The 23,758-nt window shown below is 45.5% G+C and overlaps 2 non-coding genes across 2 annotated transcripts; both read left to right on the plus strand.

Annotated features, from left to right (window-relative positions):
* Positions 1 to 15,207: 15,207 nt before the first annotated feature.
* trnag-ucc (transfer RNA glycine (anticodon UCC)) lies at positions 15,208 to 15,279 on the plus strand. The gene has a single exon. It is a non-coding gene; the product is annotated as a tRNA-Gly (tRNA).
* A 5,106-nt stretch (positions 15,280 to 20,385) lies between these two features.
* Positions 20,386 to 20,457, plus strand: trnag-ucc (transfer RNA glycine (anticodon UCC)). Its single transcript has one exon. It is a non-coding gene; the product is annotated as a tRNA-Gly (tRNA).
* Positions 20,458 to 23,758: the final 3,301 nt, after the last annotated feature.

Consider the following 23,758-nt stretch of genomic DNA (forward strand, 5'->3'; position numbering starts at 1 on the left):
TATATCTTTTATCTCTGTTGATTTTCTGTGTGTTTTTCGATTTTATTATTTCACCTGCTCTGAAATATCAGAATCTGTCGCTGTTTATATCTCCATCTTTTTCTCTCTGTTACTCTTGTTTTATATACGCCTCCTTATCTCTCTCTCTCTCTGTCAGTTTATCGCTGCCTATCCTCCCTCTGCCTGCTCTGTCTTTTTCCCACCTGCCTCCCTGTCCCTCTCGCATGTTTCTCTGTCTCTCTGATATTATCCGCCTTTTGTACTTTCCGCCAATGTCTCCGTATCCTTCTCTCTCTTTCTTTCTTCCTCTGTCTATTTCTGTCTTAGTTTCTCTCTGTGGATCTAATTTTCCCTTTTCTTTCTATCCATTTCTTGCTCCTTCTCTTTTCATCTGTCTTTATTTCATTCGGTCTGTTTCTCAGTCTCTCCAGCTCTGCTTCTGTCTACTTCTTTCTTTCTGTTTCTCGATGATTTATCGATCTCTTCGTTGCATCTGTTTCTGTCTTTTATTCCATTTCTTTCAATCTCTGTTTTAATCTTTGTATTTCTCCCCTCTTTCCTGCTTTCGATTCCATTTTCTCTCTTTCTGTTACTGTCTTATTATGTCTTACATTCTCCTGCTCTGCCTCTCCCTCAGTCTCTAGTTATTTTGAATTGATTTCTTCCATCTATTTACCTCTCCGTTTCTATCACTTTGTAATTCCTTATCAGTGTCTCTCTCTCGTTCCCTCCATGTCTGCTTTCTCTCGCTCTCTCATAATATATGTATATGTTTATATTTGCTTTCTTTCTCTCTTTATTTTTCTCTCTGTCTCAATAACTCTCTCTTTATTTCACTCCATCTCTGAATAACCATGTCTCTGCCCTTGCTTGTTTCAATCTCTCTCTCTCACACACTCTCTGACTTTTATGTGAATCTGTCTTAATTTTCTGTGCTTTATAAATCGTTACATTTATTTTGTCCTTGTGCCTCTCTCCGTCTGTCTCTTACCCTCACGCTCTCTGTCTCTCCCTCTGTCTCTCGCTCTCTCTGTCTCTCTATCTCCGTCTTTCTTTCTCCCTGTCTCTCTGTCGATCTCGTTCTGTCTGTCTCTCGCTGTCTGCCTCTATCTCTCCCTCTCTCTCTGTCTGCCTCATTCTCTCTGTCCGACTCTCTCTGTCGCTGTCTCTCTCTATCCCCCTCTGACTGTCTCTCCCTCTCTCTGTCTCTCTCTATGTCTCTCCTTCTCAGCTCCCTCTCCCTTTCTCCATCTCCATTCATATGGAGTGTGCCCATTCGACAGCTACTTTGATTTCCAGCTTTGCCCATTTATTAAGGTGGCCATTTAGTTGAAGTACAGCTGAGCTTCGAATTTCGAGCAAAAATTCACGTTTCGTCTGAGGAGCAAATCCTGTCTCAATTGGTCAGATAATCAATAAAATATAATACCAGAATCAGATTTAAGATAATTTCAGGGCTCTGTGCTGCTAATATAAAATATACTTTTTATCACCTGGGAAGTGTAGGGGATGGAGTATGAAATGGGATTTAGTTCTAGTGCTTGAAACCCTTCAGCTCTTTCTATAATTTCACTAATTTAACAATTACATTGAATGGGTATTTCACCGCGTTCTTCAGCTCCTGTCTGAATTTAGTCTGGGTCAGGACATAAATACACGTGTTTGTGCAGGAACTGAGAAGCTGCAGCATCTTTGCTGTATCATTTGTGATATAATTAGGGTCAGATGGGGAGTAAAAAGGCATAAAGTCCACAATTCGCAGATAAATGTAAAATACAACCTGTGTCAGCCACAACAATATAAAACTGCCCGATATACTGAAGAGTAAAATGATGGATTTCTTTCGGTTCTCCATCTCTGGATCACTCTGATTCTCTCTATTGCTGCGGCCCCGGAGTGCCCTGCGGACTCGACTGGACACTAAAATACTCCTGACTGTCAGAACATTGGAAAGCAAAATTAGACAGAACGGGAGACAAGGGGTTAAAATGAGGTGTAACATGTCAAATGCGGCCCATGCGGGGGAAGTACGGAAGCTCGGTTTACCCACACAAAACCAGGGAACATTATCAATTATAAATTTAGGTTCATATATAAAGTACGTGGGGACACTCTCCAAACAGCCCAGCACACTCACTGTTCCCAGAACCACAGCCGCCGTTCTCTCGGTGCAATATTTAGTTTTCAGCTTCTCACAACAAATGGCCACAAATCGATCAAAGGTGAAAGCGACTGTGAACCAAACAGAAACCACCGTGGTTGCAAAACCCAAGAATATAATAAAACTACACACGGGAGTAATGTCCAGGAATGACAGTGGGAGATACATGTCATTAATCCTGTTCAATATCGGATCAGTGATAACGACCAGGAGATCGGCCACTGCCATTCCCACCAGGTAGCGACTGATACATTTGGAGAGACCGCACTTTCCTCGGGACAGGATCACAATCGCCACCAAGTTAACTGTAAGAGAGAGAAAAGGAAGCAGAGAAATTACTGATCAGACCTGGAGCCAAAGCAGCAGATTGAGAGGATCTGGGGTGAAATTTCCAGCTTTGTTGCTGCACCGAAGGGTGGAAAGTGATTGATTGACCTGGGCAGCGCTTTCAGGCAGAGTGATGTTTTTTAAACACAATGAACAATAATGAATTGGGAGATGGATACAGAAAGTGAATAAAGTGAGCACCGGATCCACTGGAAGGGCTGAGTGAGGGCTCGGTGTCAGTGGGGAAGGGAGAAGGGATTTTACACACGGGGAATAAAGCAGATTAAAGCCGGGTTTGGGCTCCAGACGGACGGGGAAAGAGAGCGAACTGTGGGGAAGGTGAGGGGACAGGGGGAGGTGCAGCTTGTGTGTTGCTCTGGGTTAACAGAGCCGACAGTTAGTGAGATTGGGAGGGAATCAAGGAAAAGTGTAGTGTACCTGAACGTGTAGGAGCAGGAGGGAAGTCAGGAGCAGATGGTTTGGGATAACGGGCACACTGAAGGAACCGACGAGGAGACAGAGGATTCATTGCAGTGGGAGGAGAGGCTGGGATTCACAAGGAGAGACTGCAGCAGTGTTAGAGGAAATCTAATCTATAGGTCCCACTAACACAATCCATCTAATATATTCAACAGTTCATTTCTGTGGTTATTGGTGTCAGGGAACCTGTGTTGGGTATCAAATGTGTAAAATAAATTTAATTTGCACATTCAATTAAAATTAAATTGAAAAGTATTAATAAAATCAACCACGTTGTTATCGAATTTAGCCGAGCTTTAAAAATACAGAATCCGAATAATTCATTATGATCAAGAAATTTCTGATTCTATTCTTGAAGTAAGTTGTAATTATATTTCGTGCTAAGTTGGAGATCATGGAACATTCACAAAAACAGACTGAGGACCTGACAGGGATATAAGCATGAGGAGCGAGTCCCACAATAAAAACTCACCCAATCTGACCACATCATAATAACACCTTCAAATCACATTTTCTCTGTTTAATTGTACTGGACGTTTCAGCAGTTCATTCTGATTAATTATTCACACCACAGCCTCTCGCTTTCCCTCTCAGTCGCCCTCTATATCACTCACTCTACTCTATTTCTCAAGTCCATTTTCATATCCGATTAAATCCTATCATCCTGTGCCTGCATTCTGTTCACCAGCCCCGTATTCCGCCGATCCTATTCTCAGTATCGGTTCGTTAAGCCCCTGTGGAATAGTTTAATGTTTCTATAGATCATTCAATTCTCCACCTGTTCACCTACAGTTCACTTCATCCACAAATCATGGAATGAACAGAATCGAATGCCTCTCCCAGGGAGATCTCACAATAATTGAGATTCCTTCACCTGTAATTATGAAGTAAAGGGATAGATGGCGGCATTGTTCAATTTACAAAACGCCAAAATCACACTTGCAATCGACAGATAGATCGAAGGCCTCCTGATTCCAACAGGGACAGTGCAAACTGAAACAACATAACAACAAAACATTTCATTTTGCAGTGAAGTCCAGTGACAGTCAGTGAATTAATCCACATTGAAGCAGAGAAGGAGATGTGATAGAATCTGCAGCAAACTAGGAACTGAACTGCCTCCTTATAACACTGAGACCGTGAGCTGTCTCATCATCAATCACTGAAAATACATTGATGAAAAAATATTCTCGGACAGGTTAGTTGCACACGATGAAACTATTAACAGCTCCTGATGGTCTGACATCAGCTATTAGCCCAGACACCTGACTCAAATACATTCAGTACAGTGATGATTCCAGTAACAATGCCGGGGTTGGAGAAAGAAAGGCCACTCCAGGTATAATGTAACTCCTTCAAGACCGAACTTTTTGGAAGTTAAGGACATACCATTGTTCAAAAATACATTCAGTTTGGAGAACAATCCACTAACAATGCCAGGGTTGGATACACAAAAATCATTACGGATATATTGCAGCTCCTACAAGACCAAAAAAAGAACACATTCCATCATTCAACCAACAGCACAGAACAGGCGACTGCGTAAAACATGCAGGGAGAAAATATAATTTGCCAAATACAGCAACAGAGATAACGGCGATTAACACCATTAACAGCTGAGTTAATGGCTTACCTGGAACTCCAACGGCTGCAAGAACAGGATAATACATGCGTTGTATCTGAATTATTACTGGATATCCCATTTCTGTGAGAAGCACTGACTTCTGTTGGCCTGGAAACCACGGCGCCAGCAGGCACTCTGAGGTGATCCATTCCAACAAGTCCTGATTTATACACGGGATAGTCTCCACTGACACGGTTATACACCTGATCATTGCTATTAGTGACAGTCAGTTTAACAAACACATTACGTCAGCAGCTTTGACTCCGATGTAAGTAATGTGGTGAATAAAACACATCTCAATATCCAGGTTATTATCTTAATCAGATCTCTCGCAGGAATAAAGTTTAAATCTGTTCTCATACAGGAATAATCCAACAATAATGAGCGGCTTCATTCACAGTTTTTATATAATTGTATTGACCATATTCACTCCTGGTGATTCATTTATAAATGTTACCGATTCTCCGCAGTGTGGACTGAATCCAGAGACACAAGCAGACCCGTTTCACTCTGTTCCTGCAGTTTCCCAGTTAAAATATGAATTTTGAGTCGCTGACACGGGGACAGTTAAAGGGCAGATTGAGGATTGCAGCCTCAAAATGACTGTGGGTGATATTAGGGGACGGACACTGAACGTGTCCCATTGACATTCCTCTCTCCGCTATTTTACTGCAGATGTTTACCCGTTTATTCTAAATGGTAAACGGTTCCAGGAAAATTGGCCCCGTGTAACACCCAGCTGAGCTCATGACCCGATTTGACCTCCATCACAAAGGCCACATGATTCCCTCACCAGCCTCCATTCCTTCCTCAGCCCATTGCCATTGAAACCCTCATCAATGCCTCTGTCCCCTTCAGACTCCATTCCTCGAATGCACTCCTGGCTGGCCACCCAACCTCCACCTTCCATAAACGTGAAATCGTCCAAATCCCTATAGTGCGTGTCCAACCAGCACCAGGTCCTACTCGGCCTCACTGACCCTCACTGGCTCCCAATTCCATATCACTTAAATTTAAAATTCTCATCCTTGGGATTAAATTCCTCCATGGCCCAACACTCACCGTCTCCATACCGACAGCAAATTCACCCGTCACGTCTTCATCAATCGGACACTGACCTCTTTTGCTGGGACTGCCCTCACTTGGTTCCACTCACCTATCTGATCAGAACCAGGAGAAGCTTCTCTTCCCACCCTATCACCGTTATCTCTGATGTTTCTAAAGGTTCAATCCTTGGCTCACTCCTCTTCCTCATCGACATGCTGCCCTTTGGTGACATGGTCCACAGACATGGACCGGCTTTCAGATGGACGCTGACAAAACCACCGCCTCTCTTGACCCTTCCAATATCTTTGTGTTGTCAGGTCCACATTCTGTTTTAGATGAGCCACCAGTTCCTCCAGTTAAAAAATAGGAAGTCATGACCTTTGGCCCCAAAATCTCCACATCCTTGCCAAGGATTCCATCCCCATCCCTGGCTTTTTGATTGATGAGTTGCTCACCACCCACCGAAGCCCTTACTGACCTGCATTGTATTCCAGTCTCCTAAGCCTGCAATTTATTTTTATTCTTTCTTACACTTAATTGAATCAGAGTCTCACCCCTCCCTATCTCTGTAAACTCTCCAATCCGACAGCCCCTCCCAAACACTCTACTCCTCCACCTCTGGCCACTTGTGCATCCGCAGTCCATTTGTCCTATTTTTGACAGCCGTGCCTTCAGCCATGGCCACGCTCCTGATTGCCCTCCCGAAGCCCCTCCATCTCCCTCTCCTCCTTTCAGGTGTCAGACGTGGATCATTGGTAGCAGTCTCATCTGTGAGTTAGAAAGCTGTGCATTGAAGTCCAATTCCAGAGACTTGAACACATAATCCAGGCTGACACTGCAGTGCAGGTTAGTAGTGAGGTCGTGGTGCACTGTCGGAAAGTCACGACTGAGGGAGTGTAATACTGTCAGAGGCTCAGTACTGAAGGAGTGCTGCATTGTCGGGCAGTCAGTACCGAGGGAATGTTGCAATGTCGGATGGTCAGGACTGAGGGAGTGCTGCATTGTCGGAGGGTCAGTAATGTGGGAGTTTTGAACTGTGGGGAGAGTCAGTACTGAGGGAGTGCTGCACTGTCGGAGGGTCAGTACGAAGGAAGTACTGCACTGTCGGAGGGTCAGTACTGAGGGAGTTTTGCACTGTCGGATAGTAAGTACTAAGGAAGTGCTGCACTGTCGGAGAGTCAGTACTGAGGGACTGGCATTCTGTTGGATGGTCAGTGCTGCCGGAACTCAGTACTGTTGAGGATCAGTACTGAGGGAGTGCTACACTGTCGGAGGGTTAGTACTGAAGGAGTGCTGCACTGTCGGAGGGTTAGTACTGAGGGAGTGCTGCACTGTCGGAGGGTTAGTACTGAAGGAGTGCTACACTATCGGAGGCTCAGTACTGAGGGAGTTTTGCACTGTCAGAGAGTCAGTACTGAGGAAGTGTTGCACTGTCGGGTGGTCAGTACTGAGGGAGAGGCACTCTGTTGGATGGTCAGTGCTGCGGGAGCTCGGTACTGTTGGAGGGGCAGTACTGTGGGAGTGCTGTACTGTCGGAGGTGCCAACAGTAGGATACGTTAAATCGAGGGCCCATCTACCCTCTCAGGTAGATGTAAAAGTTCCCATAGCAATATTCGAAAAAGTGCAGGGGAGTTCTTTCCGGTGTCCTGGCAAATATTTATCCCTCAACCAACATTACTGGAGCTGCTTTTCTGGCCATTTATCTCATTGCAGTATGTGGGATGTTGATTTGTGCCAATTGGCTGTCACGTTTCCTACATTACTACAGTGACTACACTTCACAATGTACTTCATTGCCTGTTTTGGGACGTCCTGAGGCCTTGAAAGGCGCTATATGAATGCAAGTTCTTTCCTTCTTTCAGACCTTTCATGAAACCTATTTCTTGCTTCAAGCTTTTGTCATCCCTCCTAATATCTCCTTCTTTAGCTGAGGGTCCATTTTTATCCTTCAGACATCGAAATTCTACACTTGAAAACCAATCTTATCCCCTCCGACACTCCATTTACTTCTCCTCCTTTTACACCCTCCTTAATCCCACTCTTTGACCAAGGTTTTCACCAGTCCTCCTGATATCTTCTTACTCCTTTCACTTCACCGTGAATCCCCTTGGGAATGGTTATTAAACAAAAGGCGGACTGTGAATTATTTTTTTTGTATTCGTTCGTGGGATGTGGGCGTCGCTGGAAAGGCCAGCATTTATTGCCCATCTCTAATTGCCCTTGAGAAAATGGTGGTGAGCCGCCTTCTTGAACCGCTGCAGTCCGTGTGGTGAAAGTTCTCACTCCATTTACTTCTCCTCCTTTTACACCCTCCTTAATCCCACTCTTTGACCAAGGTTTTCACCAGTCCTCCTGATATCTTCTTACTCCTTTCACTTCACCGTGAATCCCCTTGGGAATGGTTATTAAACAAAAGGCGGACTGTGAATTATTTTTTTTGTATTCGTTCGTGGGATGTGGGCGTCGCTGGAAAGGCCAGCATTTATTGCCCATCTCTAATTGCCCTTGAGAAAATGGTGGTGAGCCGCCTTCTTGAACCGCTGCAGTCCGTGTGGTGAAAGTTTGGGAGTTTCAGGATTTTGACCCAGCGACGATGAAGGAACGGCGATATATTTCCAAGTCGGGATGGTGTGTGACTTGGAGGGGAACGTGCAGGTGGTGTTGTTCCCATGTACCTGCTGCTCTTGTCCTTCCAGGAGGTAGAGGTCGTGGGTTTGGGAGGTGCTGTTGAAGAAGCCTTGGCGAGTTGCTGCAATGCATCCTGTGGATGGTACACACTGCAGCCACAGTGCGCCGATGGTGAAGGGAGTGAATGTTTAGGGTGGTGGATGGGGTGCCAATCAAGCGGGCTGCTTTATCTTGGATGATGTCGAGCTTCTTGAGTGTTTTGGAGATGCACTCATCCAAGCAAGTGGAGAGTATTCCATCACACTCCTGACTTGTGCATTGTAGATGGTGGAATGGCTTTGGGGAGTCAGGAGGTGAGTCACTCGACGCAAAATACCCAGCCTCTGACCTGCTCTCGTAGCCATAGTATTTATATGGCTGGTCCAGTTAAGTTTCTGGTCAATGGTGACCCCCAGGATGTTGATGGTGGGGGATTCGGCGATGGTAATGCCGTTGAATTTCAAGGAGAGGTGGTTAGACTCTCTCTTGTTGGAGATGGTCATTGCCTGGCACTTATCTGGCGCGAATGTTACTTGCCACTGATGAGCCCAAGCCTGGATGTTGTCCAGGTCTTGCTGCATGCGGGCTCGGACTGCTTCATTATTTGAGGGGTTGCGACGGGAACTGAACACTGTGCAATCTTCAGCGAACATCCCCATTTCTGACCTTATGATGGAGGGAAGGTCATTGATGAAGCAGCTGAAGATGGTTGGGCCGAGGACACTGCCCTGAGGAACTCCTGCAGCAAGGTCCTGGGTCGAGATGATTGGCCTCCAACAACCACTACCATCTTCCTTTGTGCTAGGTATGACACCAGTCACTGGAGAGTTTTCCCCCTGACTCCCATTGACTTCAATTTTACTCGGGTTCCTTGGTGCCACACTCGGTCAAATGCTGCCTTGATGTCAAGGGCAGTCACTCTCACCTCACCTCTGGATTTCAGCTCTTTTGTCCATGTTTGGACCAAGGCTGTAATGTGGTCTGGAGCCGAGTGGTCCTGGCGGAACCCAAACTGAGCATCGGTGAGCAGGTTATTGGTGAGTAAGTGTCACTTGATAGCACTGTCGACGACACCTTCCATCACTTTGCTGATGATTGAGAGCAGACTGATCGGGCGGTAATTGGCCGGATTGGATTTGTCCTGCTCTTTGTGTATGAGATTTTTGGACTGGTATATAATGTGTATCTCAGTCTGCACTAAAAGAATTGATACTCTATCTTTAAATCTCATTCTACGAGTACATTCTGAACAGATATCTAATTTCTTTCTCTGGTTTACTATCTTTCAATATTTCTCACTCTGATACTCTACCTGAGTTTTGGACTTTTGTGCAATTTGTGTCATATGATACACATTTCGAATGGATATTGCATGTATTAAAGTCATGTGTCTGAGAGTTCTGGGCCAGTATTCAGTTTGAATCTCGGGGTACATTATTGGGATTCATTCTGTACCTTTGAATCGGGTACCATGTGTGATTTCGATCTGGTATTTAATTCGTAGCTAATGTTGCTCTATTGTGAGATTGACACAGTGCCTTTCACTCTGAGCGTGTGATTTTGGACTGGGATTTTTGTATCTACCTGTCAGCGGGACTGAGTTAGGGGGAAATGGAACAGTGTCTGCCTCACCTGCTCTGCTTGACTGTTGGATTGAAAATGTGTCTCTGGAAATTGTGATCAGTGTGGGACTGACTACTTCTGCTGTCTGAGACTGTGGAACTGATGACCTGTCTGTGTCTCTGTGGTCTGTGAGTGATAATATACCTACTGTGTGTGAGAAGGAAATGGCTGTACTGTTCCTTCTGCCTCGGGTGGAGGAAGCATCACATTTATTCTGGATCGTTCAAGGGTTTGCCTGTAGAAAGAAAATTATCTCTTGTTACTCAGGAACATGTGAGGTAGAAAATACAGAAGTGATCAGTTTAATATCTCTGTTCATGATCATTTTGAATATCCACAAATGAAATCCAGTGATACAAACAGTGTCAGTGTCTGACTCCACTGCAGTACTTCAGCACTCAGCTTCTGCATACCAGGTGTGTTGGGCTGTTTTACAACAATTTAATGACATCCAGACACGGCCCAACCCCTGCACTGATCCATGAATGGGACTACCCGATGGGGCATGGACCTTTGTACTGGTCAGGTTTCTAATCTCCTCTCCCATGGGACTAACCGTTCAACCGAAACCAAACAGCCGCTGTTTAAAATGTGACCTTCACATTTCTCACCTGATGCCTGCAATAGATGCTCTTTGTATAACTCCCCACATCCTTACTGTCCGGCTCTGTTTCCACTCTTCACTGTCCAATCACAATAAATAGGGTGAGGCTGGAACTAAACCAGGGCCATTCATTACTGGTTTGGGTAGAGAAAGCAGCAATTATTTTAACAGCAGGTTCTTCCCATTCTCTCTCCCTTCCCTTGGACACACCCTGTCCACACACAGCCCGAGAATGACCTCTCCCTTCCCCCCTCTCACTCCATGTTCCGGGACCAGTTCCTGATCCACTCCGCCTCTTACAATCAGCCCCCCGGACTCCCTCTGAACTTCCCCCGGACTCAATGCCGATCTCTGAGCCCATCTGCGGACACGGTCCCGAAGCGATGATCTGTTGTAACGAGGCTGCTCTTTGCTCCCTTCCCCCGGGGGCCGTGATCTCTCCATTCCCGGCTGTTTCAAACCATCTTCTTCCACTCACTGAGGGAATGGCGCCCACAATTCCCAATCCAAAAATCGATGGAAACTTTCCCCAATTGGAATTTTTCGAAGTCTGAGCAAAGGAAGTGGGGCTGGGGGAAAGGTCAGAGGGAATGGGGTCCACAGGCAGTGCAGGAACAGGTACCAGAATGGGAAACAGATGGGATTCCACCAGTGCCCAACGCTGGAATCCAGACTGACTTTACAATCTCCAACTATTAAACTAGATGTTTCCATCCCTGCTGTTTCTCTCGGGGTCTTTTGATGGTAAAGAGCCTTTCAGAGATAAAGTGAGCGGCTGTGAAATCAGCCAATGGATTCTCTTCATTAATGGCCCCTATAATGTGTGACTGAGAGAGGATTTCTCAAACCAATCCTGGAGAAACATGGGAGGAAAGTGGGAGTCGGTGTATTTGCTGGGACCGTGTAGGGTTAATATCAGACAGCAACAGTCGCAGATTAATTTAACCGGAGTGAAACTGTAGATCACTGAGAGTAATATCGAACAGCCCTGAGCTGTAAAACTGCAGATAGTACAACAGGCATTAGAGGGTTAAATGTGGCCCATTGTTTCTGTCCCTCTCTGTACTGTCCCTGAGTGTGGGATTAATAGTGTGTCTGACCTTTGTACAATATCAGTGAGAGATGGGATTGCATCTTCTGTCTCTCCAACGCGATCTTTCTGGATAAAACGGCACTTTACCGGTCAGTCTGGAACTAATACTGTTAACGTCTGTCTGTCACTATGTCTCACCGCTCTCTCTGTCTCTCTCACCGTGTCTGCCTCCCTCTCTCTCTCTGGTGCTGTATATGAAGGTGGATACAGCTATTGAGCGTGATTTGGACACAGATAGGGAGTGTAAGACTGATACTGTCTCTCTCTCTCTCTCTATTGCTGGACATGAAAGTGGGATACTGTCTGATATAAAATAGAGAGAATGAGATGTCCGGGCCGGGCCTCACTGTAACTGGGGATGTGTTCGGCTCCAGTCCCAGTTCATGGTCATAATCTTTTCACAGTTTCAGGGCGAGAGTCTCTGTGAGACGGTAACACTGGCGGAGAAACTCCGCGACATAACTCAAACCCAACACACGAGATTCTCCAAATAAGCTGGATTAAGGTGTTTGTAAAACGCTGAACCCGTCTGGGAGGGGATGTGTGGGGAGATAGAACAGGGAAACACACTGAAATGGAGGAGCCGAGTTGACTTGTTATTGAATGGACTGTATTTAGGCAGGAATATTAACGATTTCTCATTGTAACGGGGCTTATTTGAAAGCTTCGGGTTTTGGGAACCCTAAAATATGAAGCCCGGGTCTGTCAGGGTTTGTGCGGAGCGCTGAGGTTCGGTTCTATTATCGATAAACGGTTTGAAACTGTCGGTTGGAGAGAACTAGAGGTGGAGTTGGAAGATCAGAGGCCGCTCTCCGCTCTTTCACTCTGACTGTCTCCTCCCCTCCCGATTTCTCTGCTTAATCCCCCATATGGAACCAAAGCGGGTCGGTGGACTCGAAACACGGTTTACTCGTTAACAGGTCGAAAGGCGAGTAATGTTCCTGATCTCCTGGGCACCAGGCAATTCACTGTTATTTGTTTCTGTACAGAGTTACATTTCAGTGATTCCCCAGTGAGTTTGATGCGTTCTGTAAATAATCCACAAAATAGAACAGAAACGGAGCGAAGCGCTGAATTCCACAGATGTAGAAAGGTTAGTCGAGCAGTTCTGGTGAATCTTTACGAGCCCAGCATGGCAAGTAGTTTAAATAAATACAAGAAATCTGGTGATGTGTGGGCTGGGGTATGTCAGTCACCGTTTAAAATACCGGACTGTGGTCACTGCCCCGACTCCAGTCCCATTAATACCTCATCTCGTCCACAACGAGACAAAAGCAGCTCAAAGCCACACTGGTAGCATGATATCAGCGTCTCCCTTCAGACAGTAACCAGCCCTTTCACAGATACAGAGTGTGGCTCTGAAAGGAGCCTTTACATCGAATTACATTGAAACTACAGCACAGAAACAGGCCATTCGGCCCAACTAGTCTATGCCGGCGTTTCTGCTGCTCATGAGCCTCCTCCTTCCTTACTTCATCTAACCCTATCGGCATATCCTTCTATTCCTTTCTCCCTCATGTGCTGATCTATCTTCCCCTTAAATGCCTCTCTGTTATTTGCCTCAGCTACTCCTCATAGTTGCAAGTTCCACATTCCAACCACTCTCTGGGTAAAGAAATTTCTCCTGAATTCCCTATTTGATTTATTAGCGACTATTTTATATTTATTACCTGAAGTTTTGGACTCCCCACAAGTGGAAACATTTTCTCTACATCTATCCTAACAGAGCCTATCATTATCTTAAAAACCTCGATCAGATCAAACCTCAGCCTTCTCTTTTCGAGTGAAACGAGACCCAGTCTGTTCAGTATTTCCTGATAAGAATATCCTCTCATTTCTGGTATCATCCTTGTGAATCTTGTTTGCACCTTCTCCAATGCCCCTATGTCTATAATATGGAGACGAGACCTGTTCGCAGTATTCCAAGTCTGGTCTAAACAAGGTTCTATACAAGTTTAACATAACTTCTTTGCTTTTCAACTCTATCCCTCTAGAAATGAATCCTAGTGTTTGATTTGTCTTTTTATGACCTGATTAACCTGGGTCGCTACTTTTGGTAATTTGTGTATCTGTACCACTAGATCCCTTTGCTCCACTATCCCGTTTAGACTCTTATTATCCAAGCAGTGTGTGACCTCCTGATTGTTCATTCTGCAAGTTTATTAATGTCCTCTTGCATTTTGATGCATTCTTCCTTTGTATTAACTAAATCCCCCAATTTCGTGTCGTCCACAAATTTTGGAATTGTACTTCCGATTCCCGAATCCAAATCGTTGATGTAAATTGTGAAGAACAGTGGTCCCAGCAACTGGAACTCCACTTCCCACCTTTTGCCAGTCTGAGTAGCGACCCTTAACCTCTATTCTCGGCTTTCAGTTTTGCAGCCAACTTCCTATCCATTCTGCCACCTGACCCTCACTCCACGTGCTCTGAACTTAGCCATGAGTCTACAATGTGGTACATTATAGAAGGCCTTCGGAAAATCCAAGTATATCACATCTACTGCATTAAACTTGTCTACACTTTCTGTTCCTTCTTCAAAGATTTCAATAAGATTGGTCCTGTCCTTAGGGTTATCAGATTAAGCCTTGGCCGGTTAACTTGCTCTTGGAGCTCACAATGCTGGTTTTCTTCGGCAGCAGCACGGCCTGGATTTCAGACAACACCCTGAGCGATGGTCACCCGTCCCAGCAGCTTGTTGAGCTCCTCGTCGTTACGGATGGCCAGCTGCAGGTGTCTGGGGATGATGCGGGTCTTCTTGTTGTCCCGGGCCGCGTTACCGGCCAGCTCGAGGATTTCAGCCGTCAGATACTCGATGCACAGCAGCCAGATAGACCGGGGCTCCGGCAAGCACATGTTCAGCATAGTTCCCCTTTCGCAGGAGCCTGTGAACACGGCTAACAGGGAACTGCAGTCCGCCCCGGGATGAGCGAGACTTGGCCTTGGACAGAGCTTTACCGCCGGTTTTTCCTCTTCCAGACATTTCCACAATCTCACAAACACTTTCACAAAGAATGAAGAAATCCTCCCGCACTCGCCCTTCTTATACCTTCTGGAGGAGTACAGTGGGGGCACTTGTGATGGGTCTCTCTCAGAGTGTCTACATTGCCCGCTCACCCTCACAGATATTCTATCTTTGAACTGCTGTAATATTGACCATTAGTAATATTGCTGATCCTCCTTCTTTCCCTATTTCCATGTCCTTTCTAAAGATCTTATAGACTTGAATATTAAGCTGCCATTCCTGCCCAGTTCGTCGTCAGGTCTCTGTCATGATTTAATGGAAGTATTTAGCTTTACTCAATGGCTGATGTGAGCTGTGGTAAAATGTATTTCCAGCTGGTCAAGTATTGCAGGTATCGACTATCTCTGCAGTCCGATGTAAGGTGGAGAATTACTGGCTGGTGTGGAATTTCCATTGATTGGGGGTTAGCGAAATCGACTGGGCGGAAACGGGAACTGCAACAGAGCGAGAAAGGATCCGTCAGAAACCAGTTAAAATGAAGAACAAAATCCAACAGCCTGCAGTGTCTGTTCAGGATCTGATGTTTGGGAAATATTGTATTTTCGATTATTTTCAGCGATGGTGGTATAGTGGTGAGCATAGCTGCCTTCCAAGCAGTTGGTCCGGGTTCGACGCCCGGCCATCGCAATTAAGTGTTCTTATTGGTTTATTTCCATCAGAAACTCTTAAGTTTGCAATCGAATTTGATGCAGTTCAGTTAGATATTGTTTCCGAAACATCATCGGGTGTAATTATAGTCAAATGTTTTCAACCTTCATTTCTTTTCCCGACAGAAGGAAAAGAGGAAAAACATGCTGGAAATATTGAGTTACCAAGGGTCGAATGAGAGTGAGGAAGGGAAATGATATGTTAGCCTTTATTGTAAGGGTGTTGTAATATAAGAGTAAGGAGGTCTTGCTGCAATTGGAGTACGAGGAGATATTGTGTAAAATTGGCTAATATTCGGTGGAGTTTAGAAGAATGAGAGGTGATCGCATTGAAATGTATAAAATTCTTAGACGGCTTGAGAGGGTAGATGCTGAGAGTCTGATTCCCCTGGCTGGAGAGTCAAGAACTAGAGCTCATAGTCTCAAGATAAGGGGTCGGCCATTTCGGACCGACATGAGGAAACATTTCTTCACTCAAAGGATCGTGAATCTTTGGAATTCTCTGCACCCCAGAGAGCTGTGGATGCTCAGTCGTTGATTTATATTCACAACTGGTTTGGGGAGAGAAAGCAGCAATGATTTTAATAGCAGGTTCTTCCCATTCTCTCTCGCTTCCCCTGGACACACCCTGTCCACACACAGCCCGAGAATGACCTCTCCCTTCCCCCTCTCACTCCATGTTCAGGGACTAGTTCTTGATCCACTCCGCCTCTTACAAACATCCCCCGGACTCCCCCTGAACTTCCCCCCGACTCAATGCCGATCTCTGAGCCCATCTGCGGACACGGTCCCGAAGCGATGAGCTGCTGAAACGAGGCTGCTCTTTGCTCCCTTCCGCCGGTGGCCGTGATCTCTCCATTCCCGGCAGTTTTAAACCATCTTCTTCCGCTCACTGAGGGAATGGCGCCCACAATTCCCAATCCAAAAATCGATGGAAACTTTCCCCAAGTGGAATTTTTCCGAGTCTGAGCAAAGGAAGTGGGGCTGGGGGAGAGGTCAGAGGGAATGGGGTCCACAGGCAGTTCAGGAACAGGCACCAGAATGGGAAACAGATGGGATTCCACCAGTGCCTAACGCTGGAATCCAGACTGACTTTACAATCTCCAACTATTAAAGTACATGTTTCCATCCCTGCTGTTTCTCTCGGGGTCTTTTCATGGTGAAGAGCCTTTCAGAGATAAAGTGAGCGGCTATGAAATCAGCCAAATGATTCTCTTCATTAATGGCCCCTATAATGTGTGACTGAGAGAGGATTTCTCAAACCAATCCTGGAGAAACATGGGAGGAAAGTGGGAGTCGGTGTATTTGCTGGGACCGTGTAGGGTTAATATCAGGCAGCAACAGTCGCAGATTAATTTAACCGGAGTGAAACTGTAGATCACTGAGAGTAATATCGAACAGCCCTGAGCTGTAAAACTGCAGATAGTACAACAGGCATTAGAGGGTTAAATGTGGCCCATTGTTTCTGTCCCTCTCTGTACTGTCCCTGAGTGTGGGATTAATAGTGTTTCTGACCCTTGTACAATATCAGTGAGAGATGAGATGGCATCTTCTGTCTCTCCAACGCGATCTTTCTGGATAAAACGGCACTTTACCGGTCAGTCTGGAATTAATACTGTTAACGTCTGTCTGTCACTGTGTCTCACCGCTCTCTCTGTCTCTCTCACCGTGTCTGCCTCCCTCTCTCTCTCTCTGGTGCTGTATATGAAGGTGGATACTGCTATTGAGCGTGATTTGGACACAGATAGGGAGTTTAAGACTGATACTGTCTCTCTCTCTCTATTGCTGGACATGAAAGTGGGATACTGTCTGATATAAAATTGAGAGAATGAGATGTCCGGGCCGGGCCTCACTGTAACTGGGGATGTGTTCGGCTCCAGTCCCAGTTCATGGTCATAATCTTTTCACAGATTCAGGGCGAGAGTCTCTGTGAGACGGTAACACTGGCGGAGAATCTCCGCGTCATAACTCAAACCCCAACACATGAGATTCTCCAAATAAGCTGGAATAAGGTGTTTGTAAAACGCTGAACCCGTCTGGGAGGGGATGTGTGGGGAGATGGAACAGGGAAACAGACTGAAATGGAGGAGCCGAGTTGACTTGTTATTGAATGGACTGTATTTAGTCAGGAATATTAACGATTTTTCATTGTAACGGGGCTTATTTGAAAGCTTCGGGTTTTGGGAACCCTTGAATATGAAGCCCGGGTCTGTCAGGGTTTGTGCGGAGCGCTGAGGTTCGGTTCTATTATCGATAAACGGTTTGAAACTGTCGGATGGAGAGAACTGGAGATGGAGCTGGAAGATCAGAGGCCGCTCTCCGCTCTGTCACTCTGACTGTCTCCTCCCCTCCCGATTTCTCTGTTTCATCCCCCATATGGAACCAAAGCGGGTCGGTGGACTCTAAACACGGTTTACTCGTTAACAGGACGAAAGGCGAGTAATGTTCCTGATCTCCTGGGCACCAGGCAATTCACTGTTATTTGTTTCTGTACAGAGTTACATTTCAGTGATTCCCCAGTGAGTTTGATGCGTTATGTAAATAATCCAACAAAATAGAACAGAAATGGAGCGAAGCGCTGAATTCCACAGATGTAGAAAGGTTAGTCAAGCAGTTCTGGTGATTCTTTACGAGCCCAGCATGGCAAGTAGTTTAAATAAATACAAGAAATCTGGTGATGTGTGGGCTGGGGTCAAAAAGTCACCGTTTAAAGTGCCGGACCGTGGTCACTGCCCCGACTCCAGTCCCATTAATACCTCATCTCCTCCACAACGAGACAAAAGCAGCTCAGAGCCACACTGGTAGCGTGATATCAGCGTCTCCCTTCAGACAGTAACCAGCCCTTTCACAGATACAGAGGGTGGCTCTGAAAGGAGCCTTTACATCGAGTTACATTGAACCTACAGCACAGAAACAGGCCATTCGGCCCAACTAGTCTATGCCGGCGTTTATGCTGCTCATGAGCCTCCTCCTTCCTTACTTCATCTAACCCTATCGGCATATCCTTCTATTCCTTTCTCCCTCATGTGCTGATCTATCTTCCCCTTAAATGTCCCTCTGTTATTTGCCTCAGATACAACCTCGTAGTTGCAAGTTCCACATTCTAACCACTCTCTGGGTAAAGCAATTTCTCCTGAATTCCCTATTTGATTTATTAGTGAATATTTTATATTTATTACCTAAAGTTTTGGACTCCCCACAAGTGTAAACATTTTCTCTACATCTATCCGAACAAACCCTATCATTATCTTAAAAACCTCGATCAGATCAACCCTCAGCCTTCTCTTTTCTTCTGAAACGAGACCCAGTCTGTTCAGTCTTTCCTGATAAGAATATCCTCTCATTTCTGGTATCATCCTTGTGAATCTTGTTTGCACCTTCTCCAATGCCCCGATGTCTATAATATGGAGACGAGACCTGTTCGCAGTATTCCAAGTCTGGTCTAAACAAGGTTCTATACAAGTTTAACATAACTTCTTTGCTTTTCAACTCTATCCCTCTAGAAATGAATCATAGTGTTGGATTTGTCTTTTCATGACCTGATTAACCTGGGTCGTTACTTTTAGTAATTTGTGTATCTGTCCCACTAGATCCCTTTGCTCCTCTATCCCGTTTAGACTCTTATTTTCCAAGCAATGTGTGACCTCCTGATTCTTCATTCTGCAAGTTTATTAATGGCCTCTTGCATTGTGATGCTTTCTTCCTTTGTATTAACTAAATCCCCCAATTTGGTGTCGTGCACAAATTTTGGAATTGTACTTCCGATTCCCGAATCCAAATCGTTCATGTAAATTGTGAAGAACAGTGGTCCCATCACCTGGAACTCCACTTCCCACGTTTTGCCACTCTGAGGAGCGACCCGTAACCTCTATTCTCGGCTTTCAATTTTGTACCCAACTTACTGTTCATTCTGCCACCTGACCTGACTCCACGTGCTCTGAACTTAGCCATGAGTCTACAATGTGGTACATTATAGAAGGCCTTCGGAAAACCAAAGTATATCACATCTACTGCATTAAACTTGTCTACACTTTCTGTTCCTTCTTCAAAGATTTCAATAAGGTTGGTCCTGTCCTTTGGGTTATCAGATTAAGCCTTGGCCGGTTTACTTGCTCTTGGAGCTTACAATGCTGGTTTTCTTCGGCATCAGCACGGCCTGGATATCAGACAACACCCTGAGCGATGGTCACACGTCCCAGCAGCTTGTTGAGCTCCTCGTCGTTGCGGATGGCCAGCTGCACAGGTGTCTGGGGATAATGCGGGTCTTCTTGTTTCTCCCGGGCCGCGTTGCCGGGCAGCTCGAGGATTTCAGCCGTCAGATACTTGATGCACAGCAGCCAGATAGACCGGGGCTCCGGCACCCACACGTTCAGCATAGTTCCCCTTTCTCAGGAGCCTGTGAACACGGCAAACAGGGAACTGCAGTCCGGCCTGGGATGAGAGAGACTTGGCCTTGGACAGAGCTTTACCGCCGGTTTTTCCTCTTCCAGACATTTCCACAATCTCACAAACACTTTCACAAAGAATGAAGAAATCCTCCCGCACTCGCCCTTCTTATACCTTCTGGAGGAGTACAGTGGGGGCAGTTGTGATGGGTCTCTCTCAGAGTGTTTACACTGCCCACTCACCCTCACTGATATTCTATCTTTGAACTGCTGTAATATTGACATTCAGTAATATTGCTGCTCCTCCTCCTTTCCCTATTTCCCTGTCCTTTCTAAAGATCTTATAGACTTGAATATTAAGCTGCCATTCCTGCCCAGTTGGTTGTCAGGTCTCTGATTTAATGGAATTATTTAACTTTACTCAAAGGCTGATGTGAGCTGTGGTAATATGTATTTCCAGCTGGTCAAGTATTGCAGGTATCGACTGTCTCTTCAGTCCGATATCAGGTGAAGAATTACTGGCTGGTGTGGAATTTCCATTGATTGGGGGTTGGTGAAATCTACTGGGCGGAAACAGGAACTGCAACAGAGCGAGAAAGGATCCGTCAGAAACCAGTTCAAATGAAGAACAAAATCCAACAGCCTGCAGTGTCTGTTCAGGATCTGATGTTTGGGAACTATTTTATTGTTGATTATTTTCAGCGATGGTGGTATAGTGGTGAGCATAGCTGCCTTCCAAGCAGTTGACCCGGGTTCGATTCCCGGCCATCGCAATTAAGTGTGCTTATTAGTTTATTTCCATCAGGAACTCTTAAGTTTACAATCGAATTTGATGCAGTTCATAATCGAGTGTAATTATAGTAAAATGTTATCAACCTTCATTTCTTTTCCCAATCGAAGGAAAAGAGGAAAAACATGCTGGAAATACTGAGTTACCAAGGGTCTAATAAGAGTGAGGAAGGGACATGATCTGTTAGCCTTTATTGGAAGGGTGTTGGAATATAAGAGTAAGGAGGTCTTGCTGCAATTGTAGTATGAGGAAATATTGTGCAAAATTGGCCAATATTGGTTGGAGTTTAGAAGAATGAGAGTTGATCGCATTGAAATGTATAAAATTCTTAGACGGCTTGACAGGGTAGATGCTGAGAGTCTGATTTCTCTGGCTGGAGAGTCAAGAACTAGAGCTCATAGTCTCAAGATAAGGGGTCGGCCATTTCGGACCGACATGAGGAAACATTTCTTCACTCAAAGGATTGTGAATCTTTGGAATTCTCTACACCCCAGAGGGCTGTGGATGCTCAGTCGTTGAGTTATATTCAAAGCTGAGATCGATAGATTGTTGGACTCGAGGGGAATCAAGGGATATGGGGATCGGCGGGAAAGTGGAGTTGAGATCGAAGATCAGCCATGATCTTATTGAATGGCGGAGCAGGCTCGATGGGCCATATGGCCTATTCTGCTGCTATTTCTTATGTTCTTATGTAAAGAGCTTTATTTCCAAGTGTGCTGACGACAATAATTTAGGTAGCACAGTAAACATTGTAGATGGGAGCAGAAATTTGCAAAGGGACATTGATAGATTAAGTGAATGGGTGAAACTGTGGCAGATGGAGTTCAACGTGGGGAACTGTGAGGTCATCCCTTTGGACCATAAAACGATAGATCAGTGTATTTTCTAAATGGCAAGAAGCTAGGAACTGTGGGGGAGGATAGAGATTTAGGGGGTCCAATACAGAAATCACTAAAAGTGATCACTAATTCACTAAAACAATGTTAAAATGGAGATTAAATTTTGATCTTTATCTCAAGGGAATTGGAAAAAAAGCAGTGCTCTGGTTAGGCATCATTTGGAGTTCCGTGCTCAGTTCTGGGCACCGCACTCTCTATAATGGCTTGGAATGAGAAGGGGTTTTTCATTAAAGGAAGCTCACTGAAATACAGGGTTTTTGAAGAGTTATGATCAGAAATGGGAGCGGAGCTCATTTCCTGCTTCACACTGTTACAACACATTGAGGAGAACAGCATCAATGAAGATAAAGGGAATGAAATGAAATGTGTCACACAGTTACATCTCGCTGCTCTGTCTGACCATTTTAGTCGCTACTTCCCTGTAGAGGGATTTGAAAATTTGAAGGAAAAGCGTTGGGTGAAAATCCTTTTGCTTTGGGAAATCCTGAATCAATAATGAGGCTAAACTTGATGCCTGAGCAAGAAAACGAGCCGGTGCGACTCACCTGTGAACACATTGAAAACACGCCACAAGTCATTCAGATTGTCATCTTTTTGGATCAGTGCTTTCAAAGAATATCCTCTGTTATGATTCGTGTTCTGTTGTTGCTGCCGTTCACATCAACCTACCTGTGCGAAATGGGATTTTCGACTTTGACAAGGTTAAAAACAAGAGAAAGAAACTCAAAAGCGCACCTGAGATGCGTGAAGCACTTTCATCCTGTGATCCAGATGGGAACGAGATCATGACCAACTGACAGACCCACCCCTCACATTGAGGAAGTGAAACTCAACCTAATCTTCTTTTACTGTATTTATACTGTATTTAAAATGTTTTTCAAGCAACGTCGATGTCTAATTTTGGTTATTACTTGAAGTGAAGTGAAGAGCGAGCATGGACTGACCTTTATTGGGATTTGATGCAAACTCCAGTCTGAAGTTATTATTGTTTGGGGTCTCTGGGGGAAGTGTTTTTCTTCCACTGGGTCACGAGAAAAATAGTTTCAGAAAATCTGTTCTACATTGTACGGTCAGTGTCTGTTCATCAAACTCGCTCTGAATTTCTCAGTCTGTATTTCCAGAATCGGTTCTGTGGGCGACGCGGGCAATCGAACATTGACCCAAAACCTGCGACTAATGGCGGCCGCAGAGCCCACAATCCACCGCGCCCCAGAAACCCCTCTATCTCTCCAAGGCGCTGATTTCTCCGGCCGTCGGCCCTTGCCGCACCTGCGCATTGCGCCCCTTCGAATGGAGATAGATCGTATTCTACCGCGCGGGACATTCTGGGTAATCTCATCCGCCATTGAAATCCCATCTTGCTGATAATTCTGTGATGGGGTTTTTAAGGGCGAGGTTTATACAATCAAAAGCAAAATAATGCGAATGCTGGAAATGTGAAATATAAAGAGAAAATGCTGGTAATCCTCATCAAGTGAGGCAGCATCCGTCGAGAAAGCCATCCTTAGGTTTCTGGTTGGAACTAGCGAACGTGCTTTTGGAGGAAGCAGCAATGAGCTCAAGGCCCTTTTCTTTACTTTGCAGACAGCCGACAGCTTAACATGTTGGTGCTGAGGCACAGGAGACCTCTTTTCCTTTCTCAAACCTAAAAGCTTTCTGTGTCTGCCCGAACACGACTGTATTGCTCGAGCACTTGCCTCTGCTCACCAGCAGGGAGTGCCTTTGAGTAACAACACGTCAAACCGCTTTCAGGACAAAAAGTCTTCCGTCAGTCAACCAGACAGACAGGGCTCTCGCTGCTCCCTCAAGCTGGAGGCGGCTGTTCCTTCCCGGTGACCTCGTCTGCCTTCCGCAGGCTCGGGCTCTTCTCAGCATCATTCACGATTACTGTGGCTTCCCGTTCTGCTGTTGCTCACTTGCTGATGTACGATATCGCCGATTGGAGCAAAGTATTGATTGTATTCAGGGAGGGGCTAACCCAAGGCAAGATTTCTCTGCTGCCCATGGAGCTGCATGGAGGCGAGTTCAAAGCAGCTACTGTGAAGGGCAGGTACCGAGTAAATCTCCGTCAGGCCCACGTGACTGCACGAGTCGGGGTGTTCAAAACGGTGAACAATCACGAAACAGAAGGATCTTTGCTGCTTCCCTTCGATCGCTCAGCTGGTAGAATAGAGGACTACAGTGGAAAACAAAGCAGAGTCACCCTTAGGTTGCTGGTTTAATTTCGGCTCCAAGCAGCGAATGTGATTTTGGAATAAGAAGCAGTTAGATCAAGGCCGCTCACTGTGGCTTCCCGTTCAGCTGTTGCTCACTTGCTGATGTTCGATACCGCCGATTGGAGCAAAGTATTGAATATATTCAGGGAGAGGGCAATTCGTGGCGCTG

The sequence above is a fragment of the Heptranchias perlo genome, unplaced genomic scaffold (assembly GCF_035084215.1).
Source record: "Heptranchias perlo isolate sHepPer1 unplaced genomic scaffold, sHepPer1.hap1 HAP1_SCAFFOLD_59, whole genome shotgun sequence".
Taxonomy (NCBI): domain Eukaryota; kingdom Metazoa; phylum Chordata; class Chondrichthyes; order Hexanchiformes; family Hexanchidae; genus Heptranchias; species Heptranchias perlo.